The following is an 11,521-nucleotide window of genomic DNA, read 5'->3' on the forward strand; positions in this document are numbered from 1 at the left end:
ACAGTCCCTCCCTGCTGCAATGAGGTGTGAAAGTACAGGGGTGTGGGAGGATGTGGGCACACACAGCAGTCTCTCCACTGCCTCAGCCAGGGTCAGAACGACGCTGCTGAGCAGCTTTCTTGCTCCAGCTGTTTTCATGCACCCCATTTCCAGCAGCTAGGAAGAAGTGGTTTTGGTGCTGCTTTAAATGCTGGAACCTTGGTTGCCAGGCCTGTGCAACAGAGAGGAGAAATGCTCTCCTCACACACGTAGTAGTGTCCTGTGGTATAGACAGGTTCAGATGTCAGTTAGTGAGAACAAACATCTGCATCTCCAAGTTCTCACCTCTTCCTTCCTTCTCAAGCACTCTCAAACCAATGTGCTGCATACCAAACCACTTCCTTGCAACAAATTTTCATTTAATTCAGACCTGCAAAATCACTTTCTTTGCATATCTTGGTGTTCACCAGCTTGAAATACTCTGACAAGGGATCAGAGGAGATCTGGTGTTTACTTCCTTGGACAGACAGCAATCTTATTCTCTCTAAATAAGACAATTATTAGGCGATGTTTGTGCCCATTTCTGGTTTTGGGGACTCTCACTTAGCTGCCATGACTCATGAAACTTGTTAAACCAGAGTATGCCTAGCAGGAGGAGATTTAATTACACAGCGGTGCAGGATAGTAATGGAATTTGTGTGACAGGCTGATGGCAAGATGGCTTTATCTCCAAAGCTGTTCAAAAGCCTGTATAGCCAACTCCATCTGTAGGGCTGGGCAAGCTGCACCAAGCACTGAACCAGCCAGGAGGAAGGTGAAATACGTGCCAGGAACAGGCTCAGGACATTGGTGGTTTGCATAAAGAGGCTCTCATATAGAGCCTGAAAATGTGCGTGTCATTGCTGTGTCTGGTTCACCAGGAGGAAACAACTTCTGGTAAACCAACGGCCTCATGCTGCACAGTGACCTAGATAGGAAACGTGATGCAGGGAGGGAGATGCTGAGATGGTGTGCTGACGCAATGCACGTATCAGGCTATTTGCTGTTGCTTTTATCTGGCTAAAAGAGTTTAACAGTCAGTAAACCACTTGGAAGCAGGTTCTGGCCTCTCCCCTCCTTCTCAGGCACTCTCACACCAACATCGTGTGCAGCTAACCAGACAAACTTCTGAACAGTGTATTGCAGCACTTAGCGAAAGAGTAACAGATATCCTGAAAACCGCCATACGCATCTCCACTGTGTGTGCACCACTTTAAAAAGTGAAGCCTTAAGGTTTTTGTGAAGCTGATCAGAGGGATTACACTAACTTCAGGGTGACTGCTCCCTTGTGTATGTAAACAGTCTTGTTTACATAAAGAAAACTCTTCCCACTCTAGCATTTCAGATTGCAGTAGACAAGGAACCACACGTCTTGAGAAACAGCAAAAACCAGGACACAAAGACTATGTATGTCCTAGAACACACTCTCACAAGCTCTTGACAAACATGGGCGAGGCTTTAGGTAAGATGTAGACTTTCCATAGGGCTTCATACTTCCAGAAAAAGCAGGTGGAGCAAGCTAGAGTCATTTTGTCACTTGAATCAAAAAGCAAAGGGAAGGGTTTGGGAGCTAATACACACTACTGCATGAAATCCATTTTTTTGCTATTTTGTCAAGGTGTACTTAAAAGCCATATGTAGGACCAAGCTACTTGTTCTCAGTTGTTGTTCTCATTGTAATTTGCCGTGTAATTAGCACATAGTATCATACACTCCAGCACATGCAAGATCAGGTTGTTTTGATTTCAAAACTCTACCATAAAACCTCAGCACACTGAAAGGAGTACTGCTCTGACACGCAAAGCACACTGCCAACACCTCTAAATAACTTGTGTCTGGATGACACTTGGAGTGGGGCAGAGAGATGACTATTCTGCAGGGCAATGGCTCAGTGCTTCTACATTATCATTTTCCATATTTTCTTAATAGCAAAATAAAGATTTGGTTTAATGCTGAAGCCCAAGCGAGTGAGAAGAAAAAAAAAGGCATAAAGACTGCGTACCAACATTTTTGGAGTTCAAATAATAACTTTGCCACAGTCCAGTTTGTTCAATATGCAGTCTCTGAGCAGGAATTTGATTGGTTTTAATCTTTCCTTCTTCCACACTCAGAATTCTGACTCCCAAATTAGTACCAGTGGCTTCAAAGCACAGCATTTTGAGAAAAGCAAGCCTCTCTCCTGTATTTTCAGACTTGCCCCCATATAATCAAACAGATTATTAATAAATATTCCTTTTTCAAATATATAACAACAGAGATTTTGATATTACCCTGATGTTAAGACGTCAGAAACGTGACTCAGTTTTTCTTTTTTTTCAGTCACATTTGTTATTTCTCTTGAAAATACAGCATGAAGTTTGAACTGGATAAATTTTTGTCCACATCTAAACTGTAGATAAATCTTGGAAAACACAGCGTGGCTACATCTGGTAAGACAAGACTTCTTAATCTGCAGTCCCCATAAAGAAACCTGTTAATGAAATGGGCGGTAGTGGGACATTTTTTCCCAGCCTCTGCAGCAGTCAGCTGGTTGCTTCCTATATTTACATATCTTTTAGAAACAAAGTTTCAAGTGTCCTGCCCTTGGAATGTTCTCTGGAGCTGCATTTGTGGTTACTCCACCAGCATATTATCTCACACAGGACAGCTTGTCTGAGCAATTGAAAATCTTCTGCACGTATGCAGTGATGAATGCTCTGTAATTCATACAGCATGTATTGGTGCTCTCATTGATCCCAGTGAAATCACTTCTCCATTCACTCTGGGAAGCAAATGATGTTTGTCTCTTGACTACCTGAGGGACATTGGCAGTGTCTTCAGGTGCAGAGTTCTGAGCTCCCGCTGCACTTAGCCACGCTGACACCGTGCCTTGCACAGCTGGTGTCTTATCCTATGCCCATGGCTGCACAACTGTCTCCAGTACTGAGAAGGCTCACATATGGAGAAATCACTTGTCAAAGCAGCTGGATTTTTGACTCTGCAGGCAGTAGTTTCACTGTAGGGCTGAAAGGAATTTCTCCCCTCACATGCTTTGTGAAGACACTTTCAGCTTGGCTCTCCTCTCAATCTGCCAGCAGACCTCAGCCACAAAGAGAGCCCATTCCCCCACTGGTTCCACCTCACAGCTCCGTAATACCCCTCTCACCACCTCTGTGGGAGCTCAGCGTTCATCTGCAGCAGAGCTCTGCAAAATCTCTTTGGGAATGAGGGTATCCTCCATACATAGAGCAGTGAGGGTGGATGAGTGCTTCCAGAAAGCGTCCTGGAAGGGTTCCCACCTGGCTGTGCTGAGACTGAAAAAGCTAAACTAGTTAGTCATCTTGCTTCACAGCTTTGCCCTGCATAAAGAATCATTGAATGATTACCATTTAAAGACTTCTAAGACCATATAGTCCAACTGACAGCCCATCCCCACCTTGCCCACTAACCACATCCCTCAGTGCCACATCCATTTGTTTCCTGAACACCTCCAGGATGGTGGCTCCATCACCTCCCTGGGCAGCCTGTGCCAGTGCCTCACCACTCCTTCCAGGAATAATTTTTTCCTAATATCCAACTGGAAATAGCATTCATCAGCCCTCTGCAGTACACAAGTGCACAAGGCAAACATTTGGTGCTATACACTGGTATTTATGAACCTTCAAAGTCTTCCTCTTTATGTGCCTCTTCCACATCTGGATTACAAATGAGAATTAGACTCTCTAGCATGACCCCACGATCTGAATTATTTTTTATTCTAGGTCTGCGATCCAGGGCTATCTTAAGGTAATACGAAGTGAGAATTTTTAGCTTCTTGCTGTAGCTTTTTCTTGAAAATATTTGTTCTCTTGAGATTGATATTTTTAAATAAAAGCTTAGGTTCAATTAAAAGAAATGTTACTCTACAAAGATATGGTTAAGTGTTTCTTTTACTGAAATGCAGAATATCCCTTAAATCAGGGGAGAAATGGTCTAAAATAAGCTACCAACCAGGCTAGATACGCAGAGTGGGAATATCTGCAAACACACAAGCCTTTATGTGTAGATGGGCTATCCACATCTGGCCTCTCGCACTGATAAATTACGGCTTGTTTAAAAAATAAAATAACATAAAAATAAAAGCCCTTAGCTACTTCTGCCTGCAGCAGATGGCTTTTATTGGAGGATGTGTTTGCGTAAGAGAGGAGCTTTGCCTCCCACCCAAATTTCAACAACACTCACAATTCAGTAAATAGGTAAGGACAGTCTATTTTCTCTGCCAATTCCCTCCATTTAAATATTCTATATTCTAATGAGAAAATTGATCTGAGGACCCTTTCCAGGAAACTCTTTTAATGAAAAATCCTAAACATGGCATGGTCCTAGCACAAGAGATAGTCTGAAGTTTAAAAAGAAAAACAAAACAGAACAAACCCAACAATAACCAAAAGAAAGAATAATGCCACTAGAAAACAATGTAATAAAACAGTAAGGGGGAAAATACAAAATAACGAAATCTGTGCCCTGGGAAAATAAGTATTATCATATTCCATTGAGCTGTGGTTGGATGAAGAATGTGTAACTTGCTTACTGACCTGTTTTTTTTGCTTCTGCATAAAAATGAAAGGCCATTTCTTCTACTGTCAATAAATGCTACCTTGTCTCTAGGTGACTAATTAGCTGGCTGAATAAGCGAGGAACAGGTTCAGAGGTAATGCTTCTAACAGGGACAAAGTGATGCAGCATGATAAGAAGACTCAGACACAGCCCAGCCCTAATTACAGTTCAGTAACATGTACTATCCCTCCAAGAACAAAATAAATGTTTATAATTCATATTCAGCTGCCTGTTTGCAAGAACTCTTGTTCAGTTTAACTTTCTCGGACACAATATTTAGGCACAGTTTTATAAAAATAATTCTAGCATTACATTTCACCAGTCAATAACTGCACTGGGCCAACTGAATGTCCATTTAAATAGATTAAATGAATAGGGTTGACTTAGATCCTGTGGGAGGGAAACAACAATTTTTCTCAGTAATATATGAATTTAAATTACTCTACATCCATTCTGCTCCTGTTTTAGCAAATATCTGTTCTTGGTATAAGTTAAGTTGCTTGAGAAGTACTTTAAAACATGCCAACATCTACTTTGATATTAGACTCAAAGTATTCACACAGAGGGTAGTGCTTATCAGCACAGAAAAGAAGGAGATGCAGGAGCACCATCATATTGGGTGCTGATATGCATCACAATGTTCATTTCCCCATCTGTTCAGTTCTGAAGCATTAAGAACTATTCTAACCAACTGAGAGTCCCTTTCATCTACGGAAATCGGAAAAATAACCTCTAACATTTGAGTTCTTAACATGCTGTTCATGGAGCCAGCAGCAGAAAACACTTCTCCCCATACCCTTAGAAGAATCAGCTGACACCAGCTGTTAGCATGTCCACAACAATATCCAGCTCCTTGGATCTGCTGATTCTCTCCATAGAGTTTTAACAGATCACATGGAAAGGCTGGGAAAGCATTCGTCTGGTATCTGTGTGGTAAAGTAGAAATGGGTCAAGTTCTTTTTACATGAAGTAAAAAAGGGTGAAGCTACCTGATGTGACTGAGTCAGCTTACTGTTCTGACTTGGGTGGTCCTGCTTTCCCTCCCTGACTCCTGGCCCTGTGAGTTCACACCCTCTCTTGCACCACATCAAACTGCATGGTAAGCCGATCCAACTTGTTAATCCAACAGAAAACTATTCTCTTGAACTGACTCACCAAAGGCTAGACAAGTGTGGTGCTAAGGTAAGGAAGGGTGAAGGAGCATGCTGCTGGAAGGCACACAACCACCTCTTCAGGCAGCCAGCAGCAAATGTATGTAGCAAAACTAAAGAAAATGTTGCAGAAGGTCACAAGAAGAGCACTAACAGTAAACAGAATGGCATGGAATAAGTCTGCGTTTTTGGGAAGGATGGACATGCAAGAAAAGGCGTCAGAAAGCCCTTGGAATGGTGAGAGACAGTGAGGTGGGCAACATAGGAGAGCAGTAAGATGCTGCATTCTGACATGCAATGGGAACACCCTGGTACTGTCCTAGGAGAAGTGGAAATGGAGTGTGAGCTGTACAGAACTCACATAGACTGTAGTGACTCTTCGGGTCTCACAAAGCTTATGCATAAAAATGTGTACTCACGCAGCCCTGGAAAAAGTGAGCTCTTCAGGACTGATGTGAAAGCTCAGTAGTTTAGAAAAGCATCAACTATAATACTACATTCCCACTGTTCAAGAGAAGAGGAGGACACCATTGTTCACATAGAAAACAAACAGAAGTGAAGCTTGTGCTCATTCTTCTTGAGAAACTGTTCTATCCAAAAAGAAAAAAACATATATATCCAAAATCTCTTGAGGAATAACAGCTGGCCTGTGTTATCAGTTCAAAAACTCCCTCACTGTTGTTTTTTCCTTCCTCTCTTAAATTACGAAGACAGGTTTCTCCGTTTGCAGCAGCAAATGTCCTAGGCTTTTTCTGTTCTTAGAATCTCTCTTACTAGTACCAGTGCCTTCACAACAAACAGACTTTGGGGATATCAAAAGTCTGGAGAAAGGGAAAAGAAACTGCAACTTCATTCATAGCTAAAATGTCTGGTCCTTTAATAAAAACACATCTCTTGGCTTCAGAGACAGTTCTTGAGTTCCTCTTTAGTTCCTCTTTAGCACTGGATAATAGTTAACTGGACCACCAGGATTAAAATAGAGACTGCAACTAGTTAAATAGTAGGATATACTGTAACCCGTGGGCTGAGGCTCTCTCAAGCTTCCAAAACCAAGGAAGCCCAGGAAGCAAACTGTTCCTCTTGCCAGCACTCCAGCTGTCACTATTCTCTTTTCCAAGTACAAGGTAAGCCACTGGCAGAAGAAAGAACTACGTGCCTGGCTGCTGGAAGAAGAGGAAAGAGAAAATGTGATGTGCAATACATCAGGAACACACCAAATTATCATGGCAGGCCACATCATCCTAACACTGCTCTGCATTGTTTCCACCTTGATGATCTTTCAGCATGTCACGATGCTGAGCCACGATGACATATGGGCAGGAAGCACATATCAGATACAAAGTAAGAAGGTCATGTAATGGATGCGGCCCTCTGAAACACCAGAGACTTTCCTTACAACTGAGCTCCTTGCTAAAAAGCCAGAAGACTTGTCTATATCAAAATCAAGAAAAACTTCTAGAAGAGTTAAGACAAATAAATCTATATATAAAGATAAAACAGAAATTCTTTTTTCTTTTTTCAGAACTGCTTATCACTCTGTCAGAGCATGGACTTCAAATAGTGTTTAAAAAATGTTCTTTAAAAGAAATTTTCCATCCATAACTGGACTTCAAGCACCTCAAAGGCCTGCAGGCTTAAGTTTGAGACAAAAAAATGTACGTAATTGTTGATCTTTAGCAAGACAGGGAGCTCTTTTCTAACCAGAACCAGAAATACTCCCTCTTGAGAAAAACCTCACAAACAGTATGGAAAATGCTTTTGAACTTTTCATGGTACAAAATTTAAAACGAGGACAAATGTGCCAGTCTTGAGCTCTTTATAAGCTCTGTCACCTTATGGATAAAGAGTACTGTCTTACAGTGCATCTCACTTTCTTTAAACATGAATGAAATAATTAAAGCAGTCAAACATTGTAATCTGCATAAATCTCTCTTGATCGACCCCACCTGTATTGTTGGTGTAATAAAAACAGGCTACGTTCCCTGAGGAGTAAAGGCGTATCGTGTCAAACAGATTCAAGGACAGCACAAGCAATTTCAGCTGAAGAGCCTGGAGGAATCCCGCAGTATTAAGCACTGAATTATTCAGGCTTACACAATGTAATTGAGAATACTTCTCGTTATAATTTAGCCCAACCCTTATAATCTCAGATTATAATGAAAGGTTTTTCCCTTTAAACAATACAACATCATGATATTCAGTGATAAACAACCAAATTACTCTGTTACTCTGATTTCAGCAAAAAGTATTTAGGAAGCTCTGCAATGGTATCAAGAAATAAGCTTGATGCAACGTGGCTCCAGAGTGCTGTGGGTATCTCCAGGGCCCCGAGCCTGGTTCTCTGCCATCCCACGGGCTGTGCCACCTGATAACTGTGCTGAGCAGCGCGTGCACAGCACAGTACAGGGGCACCTTGTGCTTGTTAGTGTCAGCAAAGCACCAAGCTCTGGTGTAGACACTTGTAGCACAAGCAGGGTTTGTGCTGGCGACAGAGTGCCTCTAGTGCGCCGGGAATCATAGCACAAAAGTAGGTGTGCTTTTCCTTCGGGGTCAGCGCTAGCAGAGCCCGTCAGTAATCCTCAGTGCTTGGCACGACCACTCCTAGAAGAACCCTCCCTAGCTTCATAGAAATGGGGGCAGCGTTTGAGAGATGAATAAACTACACTAACCCTTTAAGTACCTCAGGAAAAGTGTGCATTCAACAGAAGAACACTTGCATAGCCCTGTGGGTGTACTTTGTACAGCTTGTCCTGATTAGAAAGGAAGTGAACTTAACAGAGAATCCAACAGAGACAAACAGTTCTCTAGTTTTATTTGGAAAAGCTGCAAACCTGTTACAGTTCACTTGTTGGTATGAAAAGTAAACCTGAAAAATGCCACTGTTGAGATTAAGGAATAATGGCTTAGGTGGAATAAGGCAGGCTGATGTTGAGTGGTCAGGAGGGGAAGAGCAAATACTACAAGCCCATGTGTCCTAAATCTGAATAGCGACACTATCACAGACACATCCCAGTCTGACTGTTGCCTCACACAGTCACCAGCTGCAGGACCTTTTGTGCAGCTTCAGGTGGTTTCTGGCACCAGTGAAAATCTCAGCCTTGAGTCCCAAGGGACTTTTATCTTGATCACAGCAAACTGTTTGAAGATGAGATTTATTTATTTCTAAACTGATTTGGTTCTGTGAATTCCATGCCCCTAACGTTGCTATTCTGCACTCCTTCCTTTCCCTGGGCTTCAAAAATTTCTTGATTGTTTATACAACCTGAACGCTGCAGTACTCTGGATATATAGAGCACATGCAAGGATATATAAATGCCACTATTACTACTATTCAGTGAAAACAGAACAGCTATTCACTGACTGACCTATTCTTTTAGGCATTTCTAATAAACATATCAGATCTATATAATAGAGGTGATAAAAAAAACCTGTCTGACCTTGCATTAAGTTTATCCCACATCACCCTCCTATGAGGACTGGTACAACTTTGAAGACTTTTTATCCACGTGCTCTGTGGATCAATTGTGTCTCATCATCACCTTGTCACCATTCAAGCACTTTTCCAACACCCACTGACACATACATGAGCTGTTTGCAAATGACAAGTCCAGGAGCATGCGAAGAGTTACCTGCAGAAAAGGGGGGAGGCAATGACCTCTGCCTTGGTTTTGGCATGGTCATTTTGCTTTGTATACTGCATGTTCCTTTTTGTCACACTTTGCCCTTATGCTGTCTTTTAAAGAACAAGCTCTCCGGCAATGAATAGAGTCTTTATGTGCTTGGAAAACATTTCTAGCATGCTGTAGACACGATTGTGATATAAACACTCATTGTTTTCCAGAACTTCCCAACCAGCACCACTCTTTGCTTCAGTTTTGTCACTGGAACACAACCATTATTATATTGTTTCGGGCCCCTGGTGAAGCGCTGTGATCATAAAATTTGGCAAACAGTTCATATATTTAAAATGGGTTTTGTTATTTCTTCTGACCACGTTGGGAACATGTTATGTCAAGAGAACTTGACATAGTTCAGCACATTAGCAAATGTAAAAATTAAGACATTTAATTGACATGTGGGAAAGAGAAAAAGAACAAAGGAGTCCTGAAGCCAAATTAGCCCATGAATTAATAACTACCATCAGGTTTTAGCCTGATGCCATATTTGTACCTTGGTCCTTACTGGTTTCATGGTATGACTGTTGAGTTAGAATCATAGAACCATGGAGTCTGTGACATTCATCTCCATAACGTTTGCTGAAGGAGTATGCAACAAATGAAAAAGGTCTTTTAACTTCTCAGCTTCTCCCCAAAAGAATATAAAAGTTTGCATTTCTTAAGTTTTTGAAAATAACAGGCTTGGCTCATTTCTTGTTTGGTCTGGCTTAACAATGCTGCAAGCCCAAAGAATTCAGCCACACTAACTTCAGCACAAAGCACCAGAGGAATGCCTGGCCTGGTACTTCAGACATACCTCATATTCCTGGATTTAAAGAGCAACTCCCATTACACTTGGATTAAAAATCTGCCCACTTTATGTTCTGGACTTAAACCTTGCCTTTAAACCACTTCCTTCTGCCTCTTCTCTTTCCTCCTTCCTTTAAAAGCAACGAACAAAGCAATTACTGACCTGCAGCCTTATATGGTTCTAGTTCCCAGCTTTTCCAGATCTCTCAGGTTTTGTCGTTCTTATTTTTCAGTTGACCTAGGCCTCTCAGTCCTCCTCCTGCCTTCCTCATAATCCGCCCTGGTTTTCCTTTCTATTTTCTGTGTGTGTACAACAGGTGTTTGTGGCCTTGGGTGTGCTTTGTTTCTCCTGTTACATCCCTCACGTAGTACCAGCAGCGCCTGACATTCCTCTAAGTCCTGCTGCATCTGTTAATTTTAAATCCAGGTCTATACAGAGAGATGGTAAGAATGAGCCACTTAAATTGCATAAATGAAGCCCTCTTACTGGAGTACATTACAGTCTTTGGCCTCACAACACTCTGTGAGGAGCAACAGTATGGGTGTCTGTTCTACAGCGCTGAAGAAAGAACGATTTCCCCACAATCACATGAAAGACTTTGGCACAGCACGGGCAGAACATTCACATCGCTCCTTTTCAGTTACTAACTGAAATACTTGTTTTGCTTTTCTACCCCCAGGTCTGTATACTTGGCTCGTTTCCTTGGCCCTCTTTGCCTTTAGGATGGATTTCTGTTCTGAGAAGTGGCATACAGCAGCTGAGGGCCCCTCACCAGCCCAGCAAACCAAGGCTTCTGCTCTGCTTGCCTGCTGGGCTTCAGAGCAGATGAGTCCCACAGCCAGGAGGGACCGCTGCTAGAGCTTAGCACTCTGACTTGCTGAGTGCTGCACCTCGACACTCCGTGTTGAGCCGTACTGCACGAAGTACAGGACACACAGCATTCACTTGTCATCTACTGCAATCCAGCAAGGCTCAGGCTAATCTGGGTGGATCAGAGCACACACGTCATCTCAGAGCTCGTGTGGCTGCTGACAGCCAACATGACCGTGTCGGGGCTCTTTTCCCTCCACGGCGTCTCCTCTCCGACCTCCCCGGAGCTCCCGCTGCTCCGCTAAACCAGTTTCCTTTTCCTGTGGGGTCTTTGTCCCGCTCACAAAGTCGGCCCCGGCTCCTCGTGGTTGCGCGGCCCCATCACCTGCTCTCTCTTTCTGCGGCGTTATTTAAACCGCCCGACTCCAGAACACGTTAGGGCCGGGTTAGGTCGAATAGAAGACACACGTTATCTACGAGAGGCTCGGGCGCTGCCTCCT

The 11,521-nt window shown here is 42.7% G+C and overlaps 1 protein-coding gene across 1 annotated transcript in view; it reads right to left on the reverse strand.

Annotated features, from left to right (window-relative positions):
- SPRTN (SprT-like N-terminal domain) overlaps nucleotides 1–11,521 on the reverse strand; it is a 181,358-nt gene that overhangs the window by 128,411 nt on the left and 41,426 nt on the right. The gene's annotated exons all lie outside the window — the stretch shown is intronic.

This window comes from Cyrtonyx montezumae, unplaced genomic scaffold, assembly GCF_038088225.1.
Source record: "Cyrtonyx montezumae isolate F1298 unplaced genomic scaffold, pur_monq_1.0 scaffold_0, whole genome shotgun sequence".
NCBI classification, from domain to species: domain Eukaryota; kingdom Metazoa; phylum Chordata; class Aves; order Galliformes; family Odontophoridae; genus Cyrtonyx; species Cyrtonyx montezumae.